The sequence below is a fragment of the Mauremys reevesii genome, linkage group 1 (assembly GCF_016161935.1).
Source record: "Mauremys reevesii isolate NIE-2019 linkage group 1, ASM1616193v1, whole genome shotgun sequence".
Classification (NCBI taxonomy): Eukaryota; Metazoa; Chordata; order Testudines; family Geoemydidae; genus Mauremys; species Mauremys reevesii.
This window is the reverse complement of record NC_052623.1, coordinates 234970516-234998178: the sequence shown is the minus strand read 5'-3', so window position 1 is coordinate 234998178 and position 27663 is coordinate 234970516. Positions and strand designations below refer to the sequence as shown.

General features: G+C 47.5%; 2 long non-coding RNA genes across 2 annotated transcripts in view; one reads left to right on the top strand and one right to left on the bottom strand.

The window, feature by feature from the left end:
- The window catches only part of LOC120391384, a 50266-nt gene that overhangs the window by 6392 nt on the left and 16211 nt on the right, over positions 1-27663 (bottom strand). The gene's annotated exons all lie outside the window — the stretch shown is intronic.
- LOC120391379 lies at positions 10814-14042 on the top strand. The gene is made up of 2 exons (XR_005591283.1): positions 10814-10949; positions 13731-14042. It is a non-coding gene; the product is annotated as an uncharacterized LOC120391379 (long non-coding RNA).

The window sequence follows — 27663 nt, the reverse complement described above, 5'->3', positions numbered from 1 at the left end:
CCCCAGTTTCCAACCTCAGCGTCGTCTTCCGGGGCCGGGGAAGCCTGCTTGCTTCTCAGCCCTCCCAGGCTTCCCGTGCGAACAGCTGATTCGGGAAGCCATGGGGAAGGAGAAGCAAGGAGGAGCTTCATGGCAGGAGGTGGAGGCAGTATTCGCAACGGTTCGCGCAAACCGTTTGCTAAAATTAGACGCCGGACAGAGAGCTTTAGCATCCGGTTCTCTGTCCGGCGTCTAATTTTAGCAAATGGTTTGCGCGAACCGTTGCGAACCGTCTGCAGCTCACCCCTGGTAGGGTGTGCGGTGATGTAAAGACCGCCTCTAAACTCGAGGAATGACAGGCTCCTGCTCCTAGAGCGGTCCGCAGTGCCGGACTGGTTGTTTCAACGGAGCCTGCCATCCCTCCTTTTTGGGACTCTGTGTGCGGGGGCTATGTGACCTTGTTGCGGGGGAGGACAGTTACAGATTCCCCTGCTGCGTGGCTCTGTGGTCCAGAACAAGGACTGCTGCATAAGATCTGTAACCGCCCTCCCCCGCTACAAAGTCACGTACCCCCCACCCACACAGAACCTGGAAACCATCTCCCATACCGACCAGGGTGCCTACTGACTGCACTGTGTGTGTGACCTGCTGCTGATCCTGCCCCCGTCTCTGTACCCTGGTAAAGGTGACTGTCCTATTACCAACCCCCTTCCCCCCCCTTCAAACACAGTCTTCTGTACAAAAACATGACAGAAACAGTAATTAACAGCAAAGTATTTTTAATAATCAACTAGACAGTTAGGGGATGAAACTGGGCTTGGGGCTTGGGTGAGTCAGGAAGGGAAGGACTTCTCAAAATTTAGCGAATGAGAGCTTTTGGGTAATTGAGCACTCTGCTGGGGTGGAGTGACAGTTTTCACCGCCCCTGGCACCCCTCCTTCTTGTTATTTTGGGTGAGGGGGGTATGGGACTTTGTGGCGGGGGAGGGTGGTTGCAGATACACTGCAGGGGGGCTCTGTCCTCCTGCCTGCGGTCCTGCAGAACATCCACAAGGCGCCAGAGCATGTCCGTTTGCTCCCTCATTAGTCCAAGCAGCGTTAGAGTCGCCTGCTTGTCTTCCTCACGCCACCTCTCCTCCCGTTCGCTGTGTGAGCGCTGGTACTGAGAGAGGTTCTCCCTCCACTGGCTCTGCTGGGCCGCCTCGGCTTGGGAGCAGCCCATCAGTTCAGCGAACATCTCGTCCCGTGTCTTTTTCTTTCGCCGCCTAATCTGCGCCAGCCTCTGTGAGGGGGATGCTGGGGCAGGTCTGGAGACAGTCACAGCTGTGTGATGGGAAAAAGGGAGTGAATTCCTTACAAAGATACATTTTTGTGAACAATGAACACAGTCTAGTCTGTCTCTGTGAACAAGACCATGCACAGCACCTATCTCATGCGCACTCAGGACAAGTTCGAATTTTCGGCCTTCGCTTTCATTGCCTGGGGTCTTGCACTGGAGATCAGACAAGTGGGGCAGGACAGCAGAATCCGTGGAGCAGCCAGGCATGGTAAGCCGTAGACTTTAGGCTGCTTAAAACTTAATGTATAGCAGTGCCCTCCTGCTGCAGGCAATCCGGAAAGCATAAACTCTGCCCCTGTTCCACCCCCTCGCGGCTGTCCCCGGGAAAGATCCCTGTATGCTGCCCCTCTGCAGCCTCCACCACGTGGCTGTAAACTGACGCTTATTGTTATGCAAAGGAAAAGTGAAGCATTCCCAATACTAACATTATACTAATTCCCCTAATTAAATGCAGGAGTCGCCGAGTGAGATCACCCTGAGGAGGGTCACTGAGAGAGAGAGCGCATGCTGCGTGAAAGCCAGCACAAACCAGGGGCCTATGCTGCCATGCTCGTGGAGGCAATGCTCCCAGAGTACCTGATGATAGCCTGGCGCGGAAAAGTGTGCTACCACGGAGCACCCAATAAGGCAGCTCTCCCCAGGAACCTCATGCGTAGGCTTTTCGATTACCTCCAGGAGAGCTTCGTGGAGATCTCCCAGGAGGATTTCTGTTCTATCCCCATATATATTGACCTTCTTTTCACATAGTTAATATTCCTGTTCTTTCAAAAATAAATGTTTACATGTTTATAGCACTTACCGACTGATCCTTCCCCTGATTCAGAGTCCGGGTTAATGGCTGGGGAGGGTTGGTAAGGGATCTCTGTGAGGGTGATGAAGAGATCCTGGCTGTCGGGGAAATCAGCATTGTAAGCGCTGTCGCCTGCCTCGTCCTCCACAAACCCTTCCTCATCTTCCCCATCCGCAAACATCGCCGAGGAACTGCCCGTCGACACTATCCCATCCTCAGAGTCCACGGTCACTGGTGGGGCAGTGGTGGCAGACCCACCGAGAATGGCATGCAGTGCCTCGTAGAAGCGGCATGTCTGGGGCTGGGATCCGGAGCGTCCGTTGGCCGCTTTGATTTTTTGGTAGCCTTGTCTCAGGTCCTTGATTTTCATGCGGCACTGCATTGTATCCCGGCTGTATCCTCTGAGTGCCATGGCTTTGGAGACCTTCTCGTAGGTCTTTGCATTCCGTTTTTTGGAGCGCAGCTCCGAAAGCACAGACTCATCGCCCCACACAGCAATCAGATCCAAGACTTCCCGGTCAGTCCATGCTGGGGCCCTCTTTCTACTCTGAGATTGCATGGACACACCTGCTGGAGAGCTCTGCATCGCTGCCAGTGCTGCTGCGCTCGCCATGATGTCCAAACAGGAAATGAGATTCAAACTGGCCAGACAGGAAAAGGAATTCAAATTTCCCCGGGGTTTTTCCTGTGTGGCTGGTCAGAGCATCCGAGCTCGGACCGCTGTCCAGAGCGTCAACAGAGTGGTGCACTGTGGGATAGCTCCCTGAGCTATTAGCGTCGAATTCCATCCACACCTAGCCTAATTCGACATAGCCATGTCGAATTTAGCGCTACTCCCCTCGTCGGGGAGGAGTACAGAAATCGAACTAAAGAGACCTCTAGGTCGAACTAAATAGCTTCGTTGTGTGGACGGGTGCAGGATTAATTTGAATTAACGCTGCTAAATTCGACATAAACTCCTAGTGTAGACCAGGCCTTAGTGAGTAGTCAGTATTCGCTCTCTGTGCGTGTGTATACACACGCACAAGATTTTAATGATCCCTCACATTCATTCTACAATTAAGGAAAGAGCAGATACCAAAGGATGGAGGAAATTCCTTAGCTGAAATTCTGAGGCTTTTCTTCATTAATGAGCAACATGTTATCAGGATGCCTTACTTGACCTTCTGCTGCTTACACAAATGGACACACTGTTACAGATTTTTTTTCCATAAACATGTTAATACAATTTGATTATAAAATATTTATATAGTGCAATAGATTACATGGGGCTTTGCAGGACATAACTAAGAAAAATTTCCTTTCATATTATATATTCCTACAAAGATTTCCTGTCTTAAGATGGTTACTTCCTTTGTACAGTGTGTAAACCTCAAGACCTTTGAACAGTACTATACAAAAGTTATCTTTATGAAGATATTAAACGTGGCTGAATCAATAACATTGTAACTTTCCAAGGAGGAAAAGTTAAACATAATGCTTGAAGTTTTTTTTTTTTAAAATAACACTTTAACAATTAATGGAATGCCTCAGTCCATTTCACCTATTAATCACATACTATGTATTTTTTTTATATATAAAAAGTTTCTATTGCCAGACCTCTCAGAGGTCATCCAATATACAAGCAAAAATGTTCTAAGAAACTAGCTGATGTATGTCAAACATCTACATACTACTCACCTACAGTCATGCCCTTTCCCCGTCCTACTCCTTTATCTCCCTCAAGCAAGAGTCTGAATGAGGAGATGAGGTCCTTAAGCTTAGCACATTCATACTATATCAGACCAATGGGGGAAGTGAATTCTAGAGGTTAGCACCTCCCCCCCCCAGCACCCCTCGTTCGCCACTTTCTTGTTCGCTGTGTAGTCATTTATACTTATGCAAAGTGAATGTAAAATGCTACCATTGTGATTTAGAAGTATTTTACTCCTACATTGCACAAGGATAAATGACTAAACTAGGTGCAAGTATGATTTCAATTGTGAAGACAACGCACAGAGAAAGAAATGGCCTGTAACATAGCCAGGACCCACTTGGAATGGGCAAAAGGTATAACCTAACACACATTTGGAGTGCACTGAGCCTTTTTCTCCACATTTGCTAATTCACAATTGAAATCAAGAGAATAAGATGCTCCAAAGATTAACTGCATGACACACACACATTTAGGCTGCCTCCTCTGCTAGAGAATGACAAACATAAGGTGCCTCAGCAGATGAGGCTCTAGGTAACTGGTTTTAATGTCGTTGTGAAAGTTATTGTTATGCTGGGGATGGGAGACAACTTGTTGAAGCTGGTGAGCATAAAAGCCACTTTCTATTCAGACTAAATGAGGAAACAATTTGTGGAGAACTGGGAAATGTCTGATTTATTTTTATGAAAGAATGTGTGACTCAGTTTCCCCTTCCACTTTGTATTGTTACTCACCAGTTGTGAGAGGCGTTAATTCCGTTCTTAAAATAAGACCAGAAATGCAGTGACTAAGGGGAAGTCACTAAGCAAGGATGAACTACCAGGAACTAATATCATAAGGAGGTAATTACTGCAAATCTCTAGACAGATGAACAAATTTGCAGAAGGAAGTACCACCTTGAGGGGAATTGCATTCTGGTCTTGACCAGGTTCATGGGGGGGCTGCAGACAAGGAACTGAAGGTGTATAAAGTGGCCCGTGTGATATGGAGGCGGAGTCCCACTCGCTGGATCCAAGAACTGTCCTGAAATTGTAACCAAATGGGACAAACCCTTGGTTTGAAGGACTTTGACACCTACCAGGCTCTCTATGGAAGATGACTGACACCTTGTAAAACAGGCATATATTTATGTTCAAACCATTCTCTCTGTAGTGCTTTTGTTCTACATAATTGCTTTGCTTTGTAAAAGCTGGCTGGTTACTGATAAACCCTTTTCATAGGTCCTGGGAGATAACAAGACCACAAGTGCTGAAGTAATTTCAAACTTGCTAACATGACCACAGCGAAGGGCAGGAGGAATAGCAGCTTAATTTCTCAGTCTAGTGGGAGAGGACCATGAGTTCCTGCACCAAGTAAGGTAATTGATTGAGCCCTAAAATCTGACTGGGGGTGCCCTCAAGGAGGCCACAAAAGGGTCAGAGATTCAGTTACCTTGGGAACTGTGACACAATTAAATGACCTTTTGTTTAGAGTTGCTGTAGCCATGCTGGTCCCAGGATATTGGGGCGGGGGGTGGTGGGGGAGTGAGGTAATATCTTTTATTGGACCAACTTCTGTTGGTGAAAGAGACAAGCTTTTGAGCTACACAGAGCTCAGAGGATGGAAGGGGACAGGAGAAAATAAATGAGAAAAGGGGTGAAAGGAAAGAGCTAGAGCAGAATGAATGAAAGAAAATCAGGCAAAATGAATACTGTAAAGTGAAAACCCATACAATGATGAAGTAATTTCTACCAGAGAAGGAAGAACCTGGATAGAGTAACATTTTGCTTTATCTTAATCTGATATTAGACATTTCTTCAGATAACAGAGATAATAGGGTTCCAAAGACTAAGGAACTTGTCCAATTTTATTTGTGGGCATAGTTACCATTCCATTTCTGTAATGGATCAATCTTAAGGCACATTGTGAGTATGTGAAGTTAGGTTTTCCCATAGCCTCACAACAATGTCAGGGTTTTTTTTTTTGCTGCTCACAGGAGCAACATAACCAATATCTTTCTAGAAGGCCCCAGATACACTGAAACTGAGGCAGTTCTGCTGTGTGGGCAAGGCAAGTTGTGGAAAGGTCATGGGGAGCGGGGGCGGTTTCCATGCCCTCAGCGACTGTGGAGAAGTGCTTTCTCCATAGTGGTTTGTCTGGGATATTGTAGGCTGGGTGGAGATATGGGGAATGAATCTACTATTATGTGACTCCACTGACCAAATTCCCTTCATAGGAAGAGTGCTTGGACCACAATCTTGCCCACAACTGTAGAAGTGGGCATGGAGCCTGGTGCCGGGTAGTGGGGGAGGATTCCATTCCTCTTTGGCCTGTGGTAGGTTCTTTGCACACAGCTTGTTTACTCAGGCTTCATGGCAGAGTCCAGTTTTGAGTGTCTACTTTTAGCAGTAGTGGTAGTAAGTACCTTGTATAATGGGCACTATTATAATGAATATCTACCAGTGGCACATTCCCATTCACCACCTCTTACCAGTAATCATTTATTCCCAAACTGACTCTCATAAGAAGACTTGAGAACATTCTGACCTACACAGTTGACAGAATTCATTGGACAGCAAGTGAAATGGTGCATTCTGTCTGGTGTAAAACAGCCCCAAATGTGTAGTGTTGTATTTCTGAGAATCTTAGAGGTAGGTTTGGCTATGCCCCACTAGCAGCCCAGTCCCTGTCTATTGGTTTGGACTCTAGCACTGGAACATGTGAAGTTATCTGAAAAATGAAGGAGAATGTCAAAGAATTTCTTAACAATGAGGTTTTGAGGGTTTTCTTTAATTTAGAATCTATCTTTTAGATAAAGGGACAGGTCTCGTGTTCAATCGCAAATGTCATTACCTCTCTCTCTCCCTCCCACTTTTCTATTTTTTTTGTTTCAATCTGTCCCTCTTTCTGTGGAGGAGAGTGGGAAGTGGCTTTTCGGTGTTTGCCCTTTAAGGAGATGTTTTTGCTTGGATTATAAGGTCTGACTAGTCTAACTGGAAATCATTAGGAAGGTGGAGTGCAAATGACAACCACTGTGAAGTGGTTGGCGTAAGTAATCTCTGAAGAGACACATGGACTGAAGAGGAGAGAAACTGAATAAAAGAGTGCAGTGCACACAATGGTAAAAATGTTCTGCAAATTTGGTGAAATAGTGAATACATCAAACCTATTCTATTTTCTGCTGTTACCTTTCTACAGCTTTGTAAGTTGTAGCAGGACCAAGTGTGTTCGGGTGACCAGCAGTTCAAGGTAGAATGCATTTGTCATTATTTAGTTAGCTACTCATGATTGCTTACATATGGGTTCAGTTTTTTAAATATTCTCTAGAGTAGTACAAGGACTTTTTCTAATGGTGTTAGCTACAGTGTTTGAATTAAATACTGTTCTAGGGGCTGGGTGGATGGGGGATAAAACCATTTCAGGGGGAGTTCTTCTTTGGGACACTATTTTGGAAATCCACACATCATGCTATGTGATACATTGCAAAGGCAAAGAAATTGCCCTTCAGACATATCTTCACGAGTTAAGGAGGAGATTGATCTCTCCCTCCTCTTTCCCCCCCACCCCCCTCACTCCCACACCACCTTAGTATTGTCTGTCAGGTTGCAAATACTGCCACCCCAGTATGACTCATTTCTGCTCTCCCCTGTGCTAGGCCTTGCATGGGCGGCAGGTTATATATTTGTGTGGGGCCCGGGCCCCAGCAATATTCAGGGCTGGGCGCCCTGCTCCAGCAATAGTTGGAGCTGGGTCTCTTCCCGCCCCCCCGTCCTGCCTGGATCGGCCCCGGCCACCGCAGGTCTCCCCCCGCCGCCGCGACCCTGCCTGGAGCAGGTCCCAGCCCCCGCCTGCCACCCCCACTCCGCGTGTTCCCCCCCCTCCGCCGCGTTGTGTTGCGTCCCTGCCTGACAGAACACAGCGCGCCTCTCCCCTGCCTGCTGCCCGGAGGGCTCCCAGCAGATTTGCTGTCTGCTGCCGCAGGGTCCTAGTGCCTGCCCTCCGCCAGTACTGGCAAGGCAGGCTGCCCTTACCCTGAGCCTCTCCAACCCCAAACCCTCAGCCCCAGCCAGAGCCCTCATTCCCCCCACACCCTAATCCTCTGCCCCAGCCCTGAGCTTCCCCTAATCATGAACCCCTCATCCACAGCCCTCACCCCACACTCCAAACCTCTGCCCTAGCCCTGTGCCCCCTCCTGCATCATGAACCCCTCCTGCACAGCCCACACCCTCAGCCTAAACCTCTTCCCGAGCCCTGAGCCGCCCCTCATCATGAACCCCTCATCCACAGCCCTCACCCCACAGCCCAACCCTCTTCCCTAGCCCTGAGCCCCCTCCTGAATCATGTACCCCTCATCCTCAGCCCCACAGTCCTCACCCTGCACTCCCTCCTATCCCCAAACTCCCTCCCCCATACCACACCCCCCATCCCAACCCCAAACTCCATCCCAAAGCCTGCACCCTTCACCCCCTCCTGCACACCCACCCCCAGCCCCAGCCCAGAGCCAGCACCCAGCACCCATCCAGCACCCAAAACCCCAGCCCAGGATCAGCACCCCACACCACCCCCCCCCAGCCCCCTCCCAGAGCCTTAGGCAGGTGGGGGCGGAGTTGGGGGGGCGGAGTTGGGGGCGGGTTCTGGGCCCCACCAAAATTTTTACAAACTTGCCACCCATGAGGCCTTGTCCATCACACAGGCTCCTCCTCTGTGCAAGGAGGTGGCAGGGTGAAGATGCAGCGTGCGGGGCCGGCAACTCCCCTTGCTGGTTTATCAGCATAGCACTTGCTGTGTGCCCGGTCTCAGCCAGCAGGGCCCTGCCCGCTGTCCCGTTTCTGACTGGTACTGGCTGTGAGTTGCATGGGCTGCCCAGAGCTTAGGTCCAGATGTGCAGTGGCAAGGGATGATGTACACCCACTTACTCTTCCCCCAGAGCTAGCTGGTGGTAAATAGTGTTGGCCCCACACTCTCTGAATGAACTGGCACTGGCATGACGGTTATAATTTGCTGCTGGTATAAACGAGAGCAGGGTCAATGATGAAATCTGTGGCCCTTTGAACCACAGTTCCTTCCCTGGTCTGATCCTGGGGCAGCATAGAGACATTGTGCCATGGTACCCAATCTAGCCCCTAATTGGCTTGTCTTAAAATTGTAACATTATGCTATATGTTTTCCTAATAATTATTTTTTTATATAATTCTGTTTAATTTTAACATCTACTGTTCTGTCCATTAAAGGGCAGAAATTTGAAAATTCACAGCATCTCACAAGGCTCTGTGTGAGTCCCTAGCATTCTGATTTCCAGCTTGTTACCATGTCTTCCTCCCCAACCCCCATCCCTACAGATGAAGCATATGATGAGAATGCTGTAACTGTAACACACTCCCTGCTGTCTCAAGTAGTTTTCACAGCAGCATTTTCAGAGTGTTTGTGACGTGTACCATATGGTTTCCACACTTCTGTGCCGCCTGGACTCTGGCTATTATCCCACAGACATGAGCCACACACATCAGAAGTTCACATTCTTTACTCCTTTTCTATTGCATCAGCTCTTTTTTTTTTAAAAGGATATGTAATAAACTAGACTACATTCAGGCAAAATAGATTGAAACTGATTGCTTTGTGATAGTGGGAAAACTGCCTCTAACATCCAAGACAGCAATATGGTCCCAAAACCCAATGACTTACTTGCAGTCTGTTAAATACACTTTGTGGTTACTTGGCAGATTTTGTTAAATGACATATCACTGGTTATAGTCAAAATGTCAAGATCTTATTTGGTTGACCAACTGTGACCAAGGAGACAACTAATTTACGCAAATATAGCTGTCTTTACTGTTACCCTGTCTCTCTCTATTGTCTGATCCCCCTGTGACATCTTGTCATAGTTCAGGATTGTGAGCTCTAGGGGGCATTGACTGTCTTTGTTTCACTTGGGTTTACAGTGTCTAAAATGTAATGGGGCCCTGAATCCTGACTGGGGCTTCTAGGCACTATCTTAGTAAAAACAAACTACAATTAAAAATGCATTGTCTGCATTGGGAATGCCATAATGTCATGCAGGATGGGTGAAGTCCCAGAGGACCTGAGAAGGGCAAACATAGTACCTGTCTTTAAAAGGGGAACAAAGAGGACCCATGGAATTACAGACTAGTCAGGATAACGTCTATAACTGGAAAGATACTGAAACAAATTATCAAATCAATATGTAAGCACCAGGTGATAAGTAATAGCCCACATGCCAAACCAACCTTATTTCCTTCTTTGACAGGGTTACTGGCCTAGGGGATGGGAGGAAGCAGTAGATGCAACATATTGTGATGTTTGTTTGTTTTTGACTGGGTCCCACATGGCATTCTCATAAGCAAACTAGGGAAAAGTGGCCTAGATGAAATTATTGTAAGGTGGGTGCACAACGGATAGGAAAAACAATACTGAAAGAGTAGTTATCAGTGGCTTGCTGTCAAACTGGGAGAACTTTTCTAGTGGGATCCCACAGGGGACCATCATGGATTTGGTACTCATCAATAGTTTCATTAATGACTTGGATAATGGAGTGAAGAGTGTGCTTATAAAATTTCTGGATGACGCTAAGCTGTGGGAAGGGGGGCGTGTAAAAACAGTTTGGAGGACTGGGTTAGAATTCAAAATTACCTTGGTGAATTGGAGAATTTGGTCTGAAATCAACAAGATGAAATTCAATAAAGTGCCACATGAAGGAAAAATCAAATGCATAACTACAAAATGTGGAATAACTGGCTAAGCAATAGTACTGCAGAAAAGGGCTTTGGGGCTATAGCAGATCACAAATTGAACATGAGCCAATAATGTGATGCAGTTGCAACAAAGACTAATATTCTGGGGTGTATTAACAGAAGTATCATATGTAACACACAGGAGGTAATTGTTCCAGGCTACTCAGCATTGATGAGGCCTCAGGTGGACTACTGTGTCTAATTTTGCGTGCCACATTTTAAGAAAGATATGAACAAACTGGAGAGAGTCCCAAGGAGAGCAACACAAATGATAAATGGCTTAGAAAACCTGACCTATGAGGAAAGGTTTTAAAAAAAAAAACTGGGCAAGTTTCATCATGAGAAAAGAAGACTGAGGGGAAAATCTGATAACAGGCTGTTACAGAGGATGGTGATCCATTGTTCTCCACATCCACTGAAGGTAAGACAAGAAGTAGTCCTCTTAATCTGCAATAAGGGAGTTTTACATTAATACAGGGAGTCCTTGGACTTACAACACAGTTTGTTCCTCAGAATTGCGTTGTAAGTCCAAATGTTGCAAGTAGAAACCACTTTCCCATAAGAATCAATAGTATGAAGGGGGGATTGGTTCCTGAACCAAGGCTTGATACACTATTTTCACGACAATCAGGGCCATCCTTAGGCATGCACAGAATATGCAGCTGCATAGGGGACCATGTAATTTGGGGCACCAAATTTGGTAGTGCCCTAGGCAGCTGCATGCATGCTGACCCTTGCTCCGCCCCCATTTGACCCCTTCCTCTAAGCCTCCTCCACCAAGTGACAAGGCCTGCGGGATTAGCGGGGGTACAGGAACTGGCAAAAGGGGTCGGGCCCACCCCTGCACTCACCAGCGGCAGGAAGCAGAGTGACCCTGCTCCAGACCGCTCCACTCCACCAGCTCCCAGCCACGTTGCTCTGCTTCCTGCCGCTGTTGCTGGTGAGTGCGGGGGTGGACCTGACCCCTTTCTCCAAGCCCTCTCCCCCAAGCGACAGAGCTGGGAGCTGGAGGAGCGGAGTGGGTTGGGGCCAGGCCGCTGTGCTTCCCGCTGCCACTGATGAGTGCGGGGCGGCCAGCCCAACTTCTGCTGCTGGCCCCCCGCTAATCCCCTGCGCTGCCCTGGGCCTCCCTGCCCTGCTGCTACCCCCCATAGCTCCTGCCCCTGCAGCCCTTGAGCGCAACTCGCCTCCCGCAGAGGGGCCGGCCTCCCAGCGGAGCAGCCACTCCCCCCGCAGGGTGGGGGGTGCAGGTGCTCGGGCTGCGTAGGGCACCACCATAGGTAGGGATGGCCCTGACCACAATAACCCAGATTTTTGTACTAAATGAATTATAGATGACTGATGTTGCAACATCAATGTAGTTACAATCAAAACCAAGCAGCAACCCTACCTGGCAACAAGCTGGCTTTGAGGCAGCAAGGTAATCAGGAGCGATCCCTTCCAGCTCTACACCAGTATAGTGCAACCAGGAAGTGATTTCAAGTGAACTTTATGCAAATCAAGCATTGTAAGGGTGAAACAAGCTTTGTGGGGCGAAATGGGCAGTCAATTGAAAAGCGTCGTAAGTGGCGTCTGACTCCCTGTATTAGAAAAGACTTTCTAAGAATAATTAAGTGCTGGAATAGGTTACCAAGGGAGGTTGTGCAGTACCCATCATAAGAGGTTTTTAAGTAGAGGTTAGACAAATACTTGTCAAGGATGGTCTAGGTATCCTTGGTCCTGCATCAGCTCAGGAGGCTGGACTAGATGATCTCTCAAGATCCCTTCCAGCCCTACCTTACTGTGAGTCTGTTATTCTAACATGGACATCAGTTTTTTTCAATCAGCTTTTAATATTTCCTTGTGATTGTACAGTTTTCACAGATAGATCTGGGAAGATTAGACTTTTCCTTGGCACCTGTGGTACTTTCCTTGAATTAGAAGGAGTACCGGGGATTGAGCCCACACAATACAGTGGGTAGGTGGGGGGAAGAGGGGGAATTTAAAAAAAAACAAAACCTTTGTGACTAAAATCCATCAGAGAAAGAATGAACATTCCCCCCCCCCTTTGATTATCCTCTTGATTTTAATTCAACATTTCTTTGGCTGAGTGGTTTGATTAAAAACAGAGAGAGAGAGAATCACTCTCCAGGCAGTTTTTCAAGTTCTCACTATTGTTTCCTCCCTCTGTCTCCCCCACCCTTCAAAAAAAAAAAGAAAGGAAAAAAGGAAGAACTGAATAAATCAGCTGACTTCTGCATAATGACAGAGCCTGGGGAAATGATTCTGGATTTTTGGGTTGCCAATATGACACACTCCAATGAAAATAAAAACCCACAGAATCTTTACAACAATGGTGTCACAGGATGACTGGCTCTGTTAAGGGTCCAGTGCACATGGGACTGATTAGCTGTCTCCCAGCTAGAGTTAGAAAAAGGCACCTGGGCCATATAAAGGGAAGACCTATAAAAGGAAGGGTCAGGTAAGAACTGCCTGAGAGCACAGACTAAAAGAGCAAGGAAAGGGGTGAGAGCTGCCTGAGAATCACTCCGGAAAGGGGCCAGCCTGCTGACCTTCCTGAGCTGAAGAGTTAGTGCCGGGAGGCTGAAAGGGGCTGAGGGCTAGGATAGTAGCAGAGGGAGTTGCCTGCTGACTTCCAAGCCAGACAGCCAGAGCCGAGGGCCAGAAAAGGCTGAAGGGAGGGGATCCGAGGATGGGCTTATCCGCTGACATCTCCATACTGGAGAGCTGGACCCAGAAAGGGCTGAGGGCCAAAGCAACAGTGAAAGTGCCTATCTGAGGAGATGATAATGGAAAAAGGATTGTGAGGAATGCTCCGCTGGTAAGGATGAGTTCCCAGCAGAGAGGCTGTGGGGTAGGGTGACCAGATGTCCCGATATTCAGGACTTTTTTTCTTATATAGGTGCCTATTACCCCCTATCCCCGTCCCAATTTTTCACACTTGCTATCTGGTCACTCTACTGTGGCGATTTCCCTCTGGGAAGAGTGAGGTTGCACTCCAGCTGGAAGGGCTGAGGTGGCTGTCCTGGAAGAAGGACAGGAGAGGACTGAATGAAGATGAGCCTGGCTGTGGTGGAAAATGCCAGTGTGTGGTTGTGACGAAGTGGGGGATTTTCCCTTGCTATGTTGTATGTGAATTTTACTGTTTTGCATGAATACTGTGTGTGGCTCACTTTCCCTATGTGCTGCACCAATACCTCAGTGATGGGAACAGGGGTGTGTGACTCTCTGGCTGAGACCTCTGGAGCAGCTGCCTGCACTTATGCTATGACCGGTGCCCTTCGTAACCTGAGACCCAGGAGGGGGATGCAACCAGGTGACACTTTGCCTGGGAAGCGAGACTCGGAGGAGGAGCAACGGGGGTGTCTGAGGTTGGGTCGCCGGTAGCTGGGCAGTCTGCTTCTGGCCCAGGACTCCCCAAGATGGACTTGGCTGAAAGTCACTAATTTCTATGCTAACAAGTTTCGTTCTACACTGTCTTCCTGTTGAATAATAAACCTTCTGTTATGCTGGCTGCCTGAGAGTCGCATGTGACTGCGGAGTTGGGGTGCAGGGCCCTCTGGCTTCTCCAGGAGCCCCACCTGGGCGGACTCACTGCGGGAAGTGCACGGTGTGATGCTGAATGCTCCGAGGTCAGATCCAGAAAAGTTGAAGCTGTGTAAGCTTCTTGCCCTGGTGACAATATGCTCAGAGAGAGGAGGCATGCTCCCACAGAGTCCTGACTGACTTTGTATGGAGTAGTTCCAGAGCATCACCCAGTGACTCCGTGACAGTGGTATGTGCTAAATCAATGGACTAGATATCCTGGGATTTTAAGGACCACATACACTGGGGATGATACGTGGACTATGGCTTGGGACTTCTGTTATGTTTCTGTAATGAACTGGCCCCAAGAAAGGCTATAACTGAGGCCAGAGAGCCTGTTATGGAGACCTTAGGGGCCTGAGAGGATATGTGGGATGGCAACCCATATGTTAGGGCAGCCACAAGGGGGTGCTCAAGGACAGGGGGGAATTGTTCACAGATGGATGTAATAATGGGGCAGATCTTCCACTGGTGTAAAACAATATGGCTCCATTAGCTCCAAATGATTCTGGTTCTTCCCTGTTGAGTGTTAATGAGCATGCCACTGTTAGTCTAAGGTTTAAGCCAAGTGTATTGATATTGACTTACCCATTCCTCCCACTCGAAGACCGTTTAGCATCTTCAGTTCAAGCTGCCCCATGCATTTTGCTATTCCCAAGATGGAAGTTTCTGTTTTGAGAAATCCACTCACTGAACAGTAAGGCTGAATTCTTCAGTTTGGGATATTAGCTATGGCTGTACAAAGTCTCTTCCCATTCACTCAAACATATGTGAACATTTAGGACTAGGTTCTGACCTGGGCTGCACACCTATACAAGGGAGAGTAAGTCCCCTCTGTGTTTATACCCCTGGCAGGCTATCCAAACTTTGGCTCCTGACTCGCCAGGAGTAAAGGGTACTGCGTGCCTATTTCTTCCCCTATTGTAGCAGCTGGGTACAGAATGGACAGGGATAGGCAGAGAATGGGGCCTTGACCCTGCGTTCTGAATGCACTGGCCAGCAGAGCTGAGGTGGCATACATTGGGTAGTAATTTCTAGTATAATGCAGAAGTAAGTTACTTGCTCCTGGAGATAAGTGGCTTCAGGGAAGGAATTGTGGAAAACTGCCACAATACCACCCCTTCTTATGACCTCTGTCCTAGGGAAATGAGGGGGCTCTTTAAGCAATATTATGGAGGCACTGATCATGGCGCCATAGTTAAGGTTGAGTTGGACTTTGCACTTAAAGCAGGGATACAACCTCTTTGTTATATACGAAGAGTATTCTATTCAAATATAGTACCTGCTTTCAATATGGCATGAAATCATTTTTCTGTTTAAGCTTTCATTCTGTAAGAATAAAACCATAAACATGAAGATTTCAAAAACAAGTTGATACAATCATAAATTTCCAAGAAACATGATTGTTTACATAGATGTATCTTGTTTACTTAGGTGGACTGATACACTCTACATTTACTAATTCACTTAGGCCCATGTACCAGTTCTTATTGTGTAACCCTTTAGAATGTGTTTTTTGGAGGAATCAATTGAGGGTTGTGGTGTGGGTGTGTGTGTGGGGGGGGAGGTTGTTCAACTAAGATTCAACAGAAATTGTTCATATGGCTTTCAAATGCATACATTTATTAAAATCCTCTAAACAGTTTAAGATCTAGAGAAATACTGTTGTCCAGACTCATATTAGTATATACATGTATTTCATCTCAGAATTTTTGATTAAATGGACATTCCCAAAACATATGCATTAGATTAACATTTCATGCACCATAGATCAAGCACATAACATTTTTTTTAATTCTTGCTTTAAGGATGGTGAATTCTAAAGTTTTATTTACTGAGTTTCAGATGTAGGCCATGTTAGCAATTTAATAATTTGTTTGCTCAACTTCATGAGTTCAGCTTCATGATAGTGTAGCACCTTTGAAAACAATGTCATTATATTAGTGTAAAACTGGAGTAACACATTGATGAGCAATACATCAAGCCATTAAGTATACTGTACAACAAGGAAGGTTAGTGAATTTTCACTATCCCAGTTCTGTTTTATTATTTGCATTATCATAGTGCCTAGGGTCTGCAGTCATGGACCAGGACCTCATTTTGTTAGGTGCTGTACAAACACAGAAGAAAGACAGTCCCTGCCCCAAACTGCTTATAGACTAAGTATAAGCCAAGAGACAACTGATGGAGACAGACAGGGGAGTACAAGGAAACAATGTGTCAGTACTACATAAACAGACAGAGAGAGGGAAGAGGAGAATACACCAGCAGAATGAACAATGTGATGGCAGCAAATGTCATGTTAGTTTTACTTTTTGGAAGTTTACTTGGGGTGGGGGGATCAGTTGACAGGGAAAGGAAGCTGCGGGATGGGGACCAGGGAGCCTCCTCTAGGTTTTCACATAATGCCCATCACCAGGGTTTCTGAGCTGGCTTATGTAGGCTGCTGAGTAAGGTCACACCTGAATATGACTTATAGTTAGTAGCCTTAATCTCTGAGTCCCACCTAAAGAAGACTGCTGCTAGTTGATAAGAAAATGTAGGTACGGTACAGGTTTGCCGATAACATTATTAAAACCTTACAGAGAATATTACTTATCTTATTAGACAGTCTGTCAATAAAGATCTCCTGTATCGTGATACTGAAAACACAAAAGTGTAAAAGAATGAGGAAAATGTTGCGAGCTATAGAACACACTGCCCATCCTACACCTGGGCTGTGTACGTACTGTGGTGTCTGGTTTTTGCTTCTAACAATGAAGTAGGTGTTAAAACTATTGACATGACTATGACACATCAACTTGTTCCTTATTACTCTGGGGCACGTTTCATACACTATACTGCAAAACAATCACACACAGTGTGCCACATCACAAATTATATTAAGAAAAAGCACTTGACATCAGCAAACAAGGTATGTGTACACTGCAGTTGGGAGGGTGTTTCCCAGCACAAGTAGACAGATTTGCTAACTCTGTTCAAACTACGATGCTCAAAAACAGTGGTGTGGGAGCAGTGGAAGGGGCATGGATTTGGGCTAGTGGCCTGAATACATTCCTAGTGAGTCAGGTGGGATTGTATTCAAGTGGCTAGATTAAGCTACCACCTGTGTCACCATGGCCACATTATTTTTAGCATGCTAGCATGAGCAGTGTTAGCACATGTTTGTCTACTCGTTCTGGGAAGCACCCTCCCATTTGCTGTGTAGACATACCTGCCTTTGCAGATTAAGGGTAAGGCAGATAACAGGGAACATTGTTTCTTAGTCAGCACACCCAATTAATAATAATAATGTGCAAAAATTCAAAATGAAGTGTGAAAGCCTCAAGTTGAGGTTTTTCCGCAGTTTTGAAATAAGTCAAAATTTGACAAAATAGAACATAGCAGGTGAAATCTGGGCCTTATTGAAGTCAATGAGAATTTTGCTACTGTGTTGGGGCCAGAATTTCAACCAAATCAGCACAAAGGGTTAAGAATATCTTTTAGCTCTTCCCATTTTCCCCCCATTCTCTAATCTATGAAAACTGGCCAGTCTGCACAAATGCAGCATAGAGTAAACATCTTGCTCAAGTAAGAAGAGGGGGACATAATTTCTGTACACTTCGGTACCGATTTGGCAAGGTACTTAAATGTGTGCAGCCTCACTGAAGTTAATGGAATTAATCATATGCTTAAAGTTACACATGTGCTTAAGTACCTTGTGGAATGAGGGATTTATTTCTTAAAGGAATACACACTGCCTTTAATGTGCACACACAATTCTCTTTGTTGTGGATGGATATGTGCATGGATCAAAGGCAAGAGAGACCCTAAAATTTTCAATTATATTTATCTTTCTGTCAGCTTAGTAAAATTTTAAGTAAAATTGCTATTAATAAAGTGGCAGGTATAGGCTAGGAAATCTATCTGAAATTCATATTTTAAGACCACTAACAAATGAATGTTTTTTGGAGCAGTGCATATTTAAAAGTTGCAGCACTTTTGGATTAACTTGGTATTTTTTATCCTTTTATGGCAAATTTGAATGCTGTGTCTGTGTGCATAGCTTTTGATAAGAACCAAATGTAGTCTGTGGAAATGACTGGAAATTGCACTTACGACCAGCATAGTAGGGTGTGTCCTTCTCTCCTTGGAAAGCTTGACTGAGAAACAAATGTAGAAGATGCATTTAAATTACTTCAGGATGTTGCACCACTTCTGTTTCCTTGCCTTCTCTTTCATCGATTAAAGGCCAGAAGGAACCACTGTGATGACTTAGTCCAGGGGTCGGCAACCTTTCAGAAGTGGTGTGCCGAGTCTTCATTTATTCACTCTAATTTAAGGTTTTATGTGCCAGTAATACATTTTAACATTTTTAGAAATCTCTTTCTATAAATCTATAATATATAACTAAACTATTGTTATATAGAGAGTAAATAAGGTTTTTTAAATGTTTAAGAAGCTTCACTTAAAATTAAATTAAAATGCAGAGCCCACTGGACTGGTGGCCAGGACCTGGGCAGTGTGAGTGCCACTGAAAATCAGCTCGTGTGCTGCCTTCGGCACATGTGCCATAGGTTGCCTACCCCTGACTTAGTCTGACCTCCTGTGTAGCACAGGCCACAGAACTGTCCTGAATTAATTCCTGTTTGAACTAGAACATGTCTCTTTAGAAAAATACACACGCTTGATTTAAAAAATGGCCAGTGATGGATAATCCACCACAACCCTTGCTGTGCACTGCTCCATCATGGACTGTACGGATCAAAAAGCAGTGAGGTGGGGCCCATAGAACTGAACTAAGAAGCTCAGTCCTGTTGCTAGTGGGGCAAAATCTCCTGCCACTATTGGCATTTAAACCACAGTAGCCTCAATGGAGAGGCCAGAGTGAAGGTCTTCTCATTCTGGTTTCTACGATTTTTCTCTGCAAAACCAAGTAAGAAAGATTCTCATCATCATAGTGATGCCAGTGTTTGGATTTTATTCCCCTAGTAAGCATAAAATGCATATCACAAGGATCAGTAATGGATAGAATAGTGTGGGAACCTGTAGAACACAGGTCAGCTTGTCTGCTGCCACACCACAATAACAATATTATATCTGTTCTTACAGAAATAAGCATTATGCCCTCAGGCCTGGTCTACACTAGGACTTTAATTCGAATTTAGCAGCGTTAATTCGAATTAACCGCGCACCCGTCCACACCAGGAAGCCATTTAATTCGACATAGAGGGCTCTTTAGTTCGAATTCTGTACTCCTCCCCGACGAGGGGAGTAGCGCTAAATTCGACATGGCTATGTCGAATTAGGCTAGGTGTGGATGCAAATCGAACTTAGTAGCTCCGGGAGCTATTCCACACTGCACCACTCTGTTGACGCTCTGGACAGCAGTCCGAGCTTGGATGCCCTGACCAGCCACACAGGAAACGACCCAGGAAAATTTGAATTCCTTTTCCTGTCTGGGCACTTTGAATCTCATGTCCTGGTTGGACATCGGGGCGAGCTCAGCAGCACCGGCAACGATGCAGAGCTCTCCAGCAGAGGAGTCCAGGCAATCCCAGAATAGAAAGAGGTCCCCAGCATGGACTGACCGGGAAGTCTTGGATCTGATCGCTGTGTGGGGCGATGAGTCTGTGCTTTCAGAGCTGCGCTCCAACAAACGGAATGCAAAGACCTACAAGAAGGTCTCCAAAGCCATGACAGACAGAGGATACAGCCGGGATGCAATGCAGTGCCGCGTGAAAGTCAAGGAGCTGAGACAAGGCTACCATAAAATCAAAGCGGCAAACAGACGCTCCGGAGCCCAGCCCCAGACATGCCGCTTCTACGAGGCACTGCATGCCATTCTCGGTGGGTCTGCCACCACTGCCCCACCAGTGTGCGTGGACTCTGACGAAGGGATAGTGTCGATGGCCAGTTCCTCGTCGACGTTCACAGATGGGGAAGATGAGGAAGGAGATGAGGAGGGGGAGGCAGTCGACAGCGCTTACAACGCTGATTTCCCCAACAGCCAGGATCTCTTCATCACCCTCACTGAGATCCCCTACCAACCCTCCGCAGCCGTTACCACGGACCCTGAATCAGGAGAAGGATCAGTTGGTAAGTGCTTTAAACATGTTAACATTTATTTCTTAAAAGAACAGGAAAATAGACTAGGCGAACAGAAGGTCTATATGCAGGGGAATGGAACAGGAATCTTCCGCGGAGATCTCCACGAAGCTCTCCTGGAGATAGTCGAAAAGCCTATGGAGGAGGTTCCTGGGGAGAGCTGGCTTATTGGGTGCTCCGAGGTAGCACACTTTTCCGCGCCACGCTCTCAGCTGGTACTCCGGGACCAGTGCCTTGACGAGCATCGCAGCATAGGGCCCTGGCTTGTGCTGGCTTTCATTCAGCATGCGCTCTCTCTCTCTCTGTGACACCCTCCTCAGGGTGATCTCGCGCGCAGACTCCTGCATGTAAGTAGAGTGATTTGTGTACTATTACTATTGGTAGTGCTTCACTGTTCCTTAGAACAACAAGAAGCGTCACTTTAGAGCCACGTGCTGGAGGCTACAGAGTGGCAGCATACAGGGATCTTTTCCAAGGGAAAACCGCGAGGGGGTGGAACAGGGGCAGAGTTTATGCTTTCAGGATTGCCTGCAGCAAGAGGACAGAGCTGGACATTGACTTTTAAGCAGCCAAAAGCCTTTGGCTTACCATGCCTGGCTGCTCCACGGATTCAGCTTTCCTGCCCCGCTTGTCTGGTCTGCAGTGCAATACCCCAGGCAATGAAAGCGAATGCAGAGAAATCGAACTTTCCCTGAGTGAGTGCTCAGGAGATAGGTGCCGTCCATGGTCTGGTTCACAGGCAATGAGTAGACTATGTTTCATTTTTAAGAAAATGCATCTTTGTAAGCAATTCACTCCCTTTTCCCCCTCACACAGCTGCAACAGTATCCCGACCTGCTCCACCATGCCCCTCACAGAGGCTGGCGCAGATTAGGCGTTGTAAGAAAAGGACATGGGACGAGATGTTTGCTGAACTTATGGGCTGCTCCAGAGCAGAAGCGGACCAGCAGAGCCAGTGGAGGGAGAACCTCACACAGCAGCAGCGCTCACACAGCGAACGGGAGGACAGATGGCGTCAGGAGGACCAGCAGGCGACTCAAACGCTGCTTGGACTACTGAGGGAGCAAACGGACACGCTCACGCACCTTGTCGATGTTCTGCAGGACCGCAGGCAGGAGGACAGAGCCCCCTTGCACTGTGTCTGCAACCGCCCTCCCCCGCCACACACTCCAATACCCACCTCACCCAGAATAACTAGAAGGAGGGGTACCAAGGGCCGTGAAAACTGTCACTGCACTACAGCAGACTGCTAAATTACCCAAAAGTTCTCAGTCCCTAGATTTTGAAAAGTTCTCACCTTTACTGTGTTGTCGAGTATTAAAAGTAGTTTGCTGTTAATTTCTGTTTCTGTCATGTTTGTTTGCTGAAGACTTTCTGTGAAGGGGGGAGAGGGGTTTGGTAATTGCATAGGACAGTCACCATGAACAGGGTACAGACATGGGGGCAGGATCAACAGCAGGTTACTCACTGAGTACACTAGGCACCCTGGTCAGTCTGTGAGGTGTTTTTAATGTTCTGTTCATAGGCGGCAGGTGCCCTGCTCCAGGTATACTTGGAGGTGGGTCTCTCCCCCGGCCCAGCCTGGATCGGGCCCTGGCCCACGCGGGTCTCCCCCCGCCCCGTCAATTCCCTGCCTGGAGCAGGTCCCAGCGCCCACCTGCCACCCCTCCCCCGGCGTGTCGTCTCCCCCCCCCCCCCCCGCCCGCGCTGTGTCCCTACCTGACAGTAGAGCGGCTACTGGCACAAATGCTGTCTGCTGCCCAAGGGTACTAGCGCCTGCCATCCACAAATGGCAAGGCAGGTTGCCATCACCCTGCCCTTCTACCGTTGCCCTGAGCCTCCACAATGCCCCAAACCCTCAGCCCCAGCCACAGCCCGCAACCCCCTACGCCTCCTCCCCCTTCCCACACACCCCTCACCCCTTCCTACGCCCCCACCCCCAGCCCAGAGGCTGCACCCAAACTCTGTCCCAAAGCCTACACCCCTCACCCCTTCCTGCACACCCACCTGTAACCGTCCTCCCCCAGAGACCACTGTAGGAGCAGTAGCCTATCATTCCTAGAGTCTAGAAGCGGTCTCTACATCACTGCACACCCTACCCACCACAGTCCGTGTCCCTGTTTCAACCCTTTGACGCGAAATCATTATTAAAGAAAAGGTTTTTAAATAACAATGCTCCATTACCTTTATTTTTACACGTGTGTTGGAAGGGGGCAAACGGGGTGAACGGGGTATGAGACTGCAGAGGAGAGTCAACAGTAAATGGGTAAAGAAACATGGCCAGGTTCAGCTTCTCTGTAAAGCAACTGGACAGTCATAGGTTACCCTGCTCTCTGAGGAACCTAGCTTTCAAAGCCTCCCGGATGCACAGCGCTTCCCGCTGGCATCTTCTAATGGTACGGGTGTCTGGCTGAGCGTAATCTGCAGCCAGGCGATTTGCCTCAACCTCCCATCCCGCCATAAAGGTCTCCTCCTTGCTCTCACAGAGATTGTGGAGCACACAGCAAGCAGCAATAACAATGGGGATATTGTTTTCGCTGAGATCCGAGCGAGTCAGTAAGCTCCTCCATCTCCCCTTGAGACGTCCGAAAGCACACTCCACCACCATTCTGCACTTGCTCAGCCGGTAGTTGAAGAGTTCCTTGTCACTGTCCAGGGTGCCTGTATAGGGCTTCATGAGCCAGGACATTAGCGGGTAGGCTGGGTCCCCGAGGATCACTGTAGGCATCTGCACATCCCCAACAGTTATTTTGTGGTCCGGGAAGAAACTACCTGCCTGGAGGCGTTTAAACAGACCTGAGTTCCTGAACACATGCGCATCATGAACCTTGCCCAGCCACCCGACGTTGATGTTGGTAAAGCGTCCCCTGTGGTCCACCAGTGCTTGCAGCACCATTGAAAAGTAGCCTTTTCGGTTAATGTACTGGCTGGCCTGGTGGTCCGGTCCCAGGATAGGGATGTGAGTCCCATCTATAGCCCCACCGCAGTTTGGGAATCCCATCGCGGCAAAGCCAGCTATGACAACCTGGACGTTTCCCAGGGTCACTACCTTCGAGAGCAGGAGTTCAACGATTGCGTTGGCTACTTGCATCACAGCAACCCCCATGGTAGATTTGCCCACGCCAAAGTGGTTTGCTACTGACCGGTAGCTGTCTGGTGTGGCAAGTTTCCAGAGGGCTATGGCCACTCGCTTCTGCACTGTCAGGGCTGCTCGCATCCTGGTGTCCTTGCGCTTCAGGGCAGGGGACAGCAAGTCACACAGTTCAAGGAAAGTGCCCTTACGCATCCTGAAGTTTCGCAGCCACTGTGATTCATCCCAGACCTGCAGCACTATGCGATCTCACCAGTCCGTGCTTGTTTCCCGGGCCCAGAATTGCCGTCCCATAGCATGAACATGACCCAGTGCCACCATGATCTCCACGGCGCGGCGTCCCGTGCTTTCTGACAGGTCTGTGCCAGTCTGAGACTTCATGTCCTCACCGCGCTGCCGTTGCCTCCTCGCCCGATTTCTCAGCATCTGACTGTGGAAGAGGTGGACGATAAGGTGCGAGGAGTTGACAATGGCCATAAGTGCAGCGATGATTGCAGCGGGCTCCATGATCACAGTGGAGTGCTGTGGCGTCCGCGCTGTCACTTATAACAGGAAAAGTGCGCGAACTGATTTCCCGCCAGCAGGAGGGACTCTTGAATTCTGACAGTTACCCAAGACCACCCTCGACACAGTTTTCCCCCCAAGCATGCATTGGGGGGAAATCCCAGAATTTCAATGGGCAGCGGGGAGTGCGGGAACTGTGGGATAGCTTCCCACAGTGCACCGCTTCCAAAGTCGACGCTTGCCCCGTTAGTGTGGACTCACACAGTCGAATTAGTGTATTTAGTGCGAATACACAAATTCGACTTCATAAGGTCGATTCCACAAATTTGACTTAAGTTGATTCGAAATAGTCTTGTAGTGTAGACATACCCTCAGACTCAAACTCCTTCTGTCACTCTGCCTACCCAAAATTCCAGTATAAAGTCACATGTTCCTTCATCTGGCTCCTCATTCGGGGACATGCTGTATCCCTAAGGACTTTAGAGGGGGAGGAGGAGAAGAGGAGCACAAAGTGGCAGGAATGGTGGTAGATCCAGATGAGAAGTTTACTACTAGTAGTAGAGTAGAGGAAGTACTTTGAGCATCTGCTTTTGTCCTCATGAAGCCCCTAGCTGCCTTCATCACCAGCTGCAGGACACTGGCCACTGGATGGGCCTGGGCCTGGGACTCCTTTCAAATAGCCACATCTCCCAGTTATCCATCAGCCACTCATTTTCCTCCAGTGCTTCGTTATATTGAGTGTAAATAGCTGCAAACTGACAGGAGACTGGCCTATTCTGGGCCACTGCCTGCTTCAATATAGCAGAAAAAATCTGACAATTTCTTCCCTCTCTTTGTGGTACTGAAGTCTTGGGGCTTCATGGGGCAGGGAATCCTGGGTGCAAGCAAGACTAATCACAGGCCTCCATGCCATTTAATGAGGTGGAATCAGAATGCATATGTTCCTGGGTACTTCTGCCCCAGCCTGACCTGGGTGTTTGTGTGTATAAGTAGTACCGGATATTATAGATGTGCATGTGCTCCTTTCTCCTTCTCCATCTTCTCTCTACAAGCCACCATTGTCAAAGATGGATGCTATTGTTTTTCCTCACAAATTTTTGTAGAGATGCAATTCTGAGTAAAAGCTGACTTTGCAAGCCAATCACGGAACTATTCTGAGGCCTTGAAATGTCACAAAGTGAAATTGTGAGGACATGAAATGTCACATGAAATGAATTGGTGAAAACTTTCTCGTGCCATTTTTGTCAATTTCACCCAACCTAAATAAAGAGAGCTGTTGAGTTTCCTTTCCACACTCCCTTAGGTTTAAACATTCCCCATCAACTTTGTGAACTCCCCTGCATTCTACTAGAGCTTGAGACCTAGAAAATAAAACTGACTAGAAGCCAACCAATCAACTTTTAGTGTAAAATTATCTCATTAAAAGTCACAGGGATTTAGGCTTCTAAGTCCCTATCCAAAATGTCACTTAGACAGGCACTTTTGAAAATGTAGCCCTCAGCCTCTCATCCAAATAAAATAAATGGCAACAATTACATCAACTTTAAAACCACCCACTCCCTCAAGCCTGTTTCATAACCTTGACAATTGAGTTGATAATCTTAGTCCAGTTCCTGTTGAACTATTGTCTACATCACAGAAAACACTATCAGAGTGGGCACCATTTGACATACTTATTTACACTATGCAAAGAAGCCAAGGATTAAATGTCAGAGGGGTAGCCGTGTTAGTCTGGATCTGTAAAAGCAACAAAGAATCCTGTGGCACCTTATAGACTAACAGACGTTTTGCAGCATGAGCTTTCGTGGGTGAATACCCACTTCTTCGGATGCAAGTGGTGGAAATTTCCAGGGGCAGGTTTATATATGCAAGCAAGAAGCAAGCTAGAGATAACGAGGGTAGTTCAATCAGGGAGGATGAGGCCCTGTTCTAGCAGTTGAGGTGTGAAAACCAAGGGAGGAGAAACTGGTTCTGTAATTGGTAAGCCATTCACAGTCTTTGTTTAATCCTGAGCTGATGGTGTCAAATTTGCAGATGAACTGGAGCTCAGCAGTTTCTCTTTGAAGTCTGGTCCTGAAATTTTTTTGCTGCAGGATGGCCACCTTAAGATCTGCTATTGTGTGGCCAGGGAGGTTGAAGTGTTCTCCTACAGGTTTTTGTATATTGCCATTCCTAATATCTGATTTGTGTCCATTTATCCTTTTCCTTAGAGACTGTCCAGTTTGGCCGATGTACATAGCAGAGGGGCATTGCTGGCATATGATGGCATATATTACATTGGTGGACGTGCAGGTGAATGAACCGGTGATGGTGTGGCTGATCTGGTTAGGTCCTGTGATGGTGTTGCTGGTGTAGATATGTGGGCAGAGTTGGCATCGAGGTTTGTTGCATGGGTTGGTTCCTGAGCTAGAGTTACTATGGTGCGGTGTGCAGTTACTGGTGAGAATATGCTTCAGGTTGGCAGGTTGTCTGTGGGCGAGGACTGGCCTGCCACCCAAGGCCTGTGAAAGTGTGGGATCATTCTCCAGGATGGGTTGTAGATCCCTGATGATGCGCTGGAGGGGTTTTAGCTGGGGACTGTATGTGATGGCCAGGAGACCTGTTGGTTTCTTTCTTGGGTTTGTCTTGCAGTAGGAGGCTTCTGGGTACACGTCTGGCTCTGTTGATCTGTCTCCTTATTTCCTCGTGTGGGTACTGTAGTTTTGAGAATGCTTGGTGGAGATTTTGTAGGTGTTGGTCTCTGTCTGTGGGGTTAGAGCAGATGCGGTTGTACCTCAGTGCTTGGCTGTAGACAATGGATCTTGTGGTGTGATGGAAGCTGGAGGCATGAAGGTAGGCATAGCGGTCGGTAGGTTTTCGGTATAGGGTGGTGTTAATGTGTCCATCAATTATTTGCAAAGTGGACCTCCGTGTAGATTGGTCCAGGCTGAGGTTGATGGTGGGGTGGAAGCTGTTGAAATCGTGGTGGAATTTTTCCAGAGTCTCTTTCCCATGGGTCCAGATGATGAAGATGTCATCAATGTAGCGTAGGTAGAGAAGGGGCGTGAGTGGACGGGAGCTGAGGAAGCGTTGTTCCAGGTCAGCCATAAAAATATTGGCATATTGTGGGGCCATGTGCCCATAGCAGTGCCACTGATCTGGAGATATATATTGTCATCAAATTTGAAATAGTTGTGTCTGAGGATAAAGGCACAGAGCTCAGCAACCAGTTGTGCTGTGGCATCATCAGGGATACTGTTCCTGACAGCTTGTATTCCATCAGCGTGTGGGATGTTGGTGTAGAGAGCCTCTACATCCATGGTGGCCAGGATGGTGTTTTCTGGAAGGTCACCAATGCATTGTAGTTTCCTCAGGAAATCAGTGGTGTCACGGAGATAGCTGGGAGTGCTGGTGGCATAGGGTCTGAGTAGAAAGTCCACATATCCAGACAGTCCTTCAGTGAGAGTTCCAATGCCCGAGATGATCCAGGATTTCCAGGTTTGTGGATTTTGGGCAGTAGATAGAATAGCCCTGGTCGGGGCTCTAAGGGTATGTTGATTTGTTCCGGTGTTAGTGTAGGGAGTGTCCTGAATAGATGGTTCAGTTCCTTAGTGTATTCCTCAGTGGGATCTGAGGGCAGTGGCCTGTAGAATTTGGTGTTGGAGAGTTGTCTGGCGGCCTCCTTTTGGTAGTCAGACCTGTTCATGATGACAACAGCACCTCCTTTATCAGCCTCTTTGATTATAATGTCAGGATGGTTTCTGAGGCTGTGGATGGCATTGCGTTCTGCACGACTTAGGTTATGAGGCAAGCGATGTTGTTTTTCCACAATTTCTGCCTGTGCGAAGCATTCAATGTATAGGTCCAGACTGTCATTTCGACCCTCAGG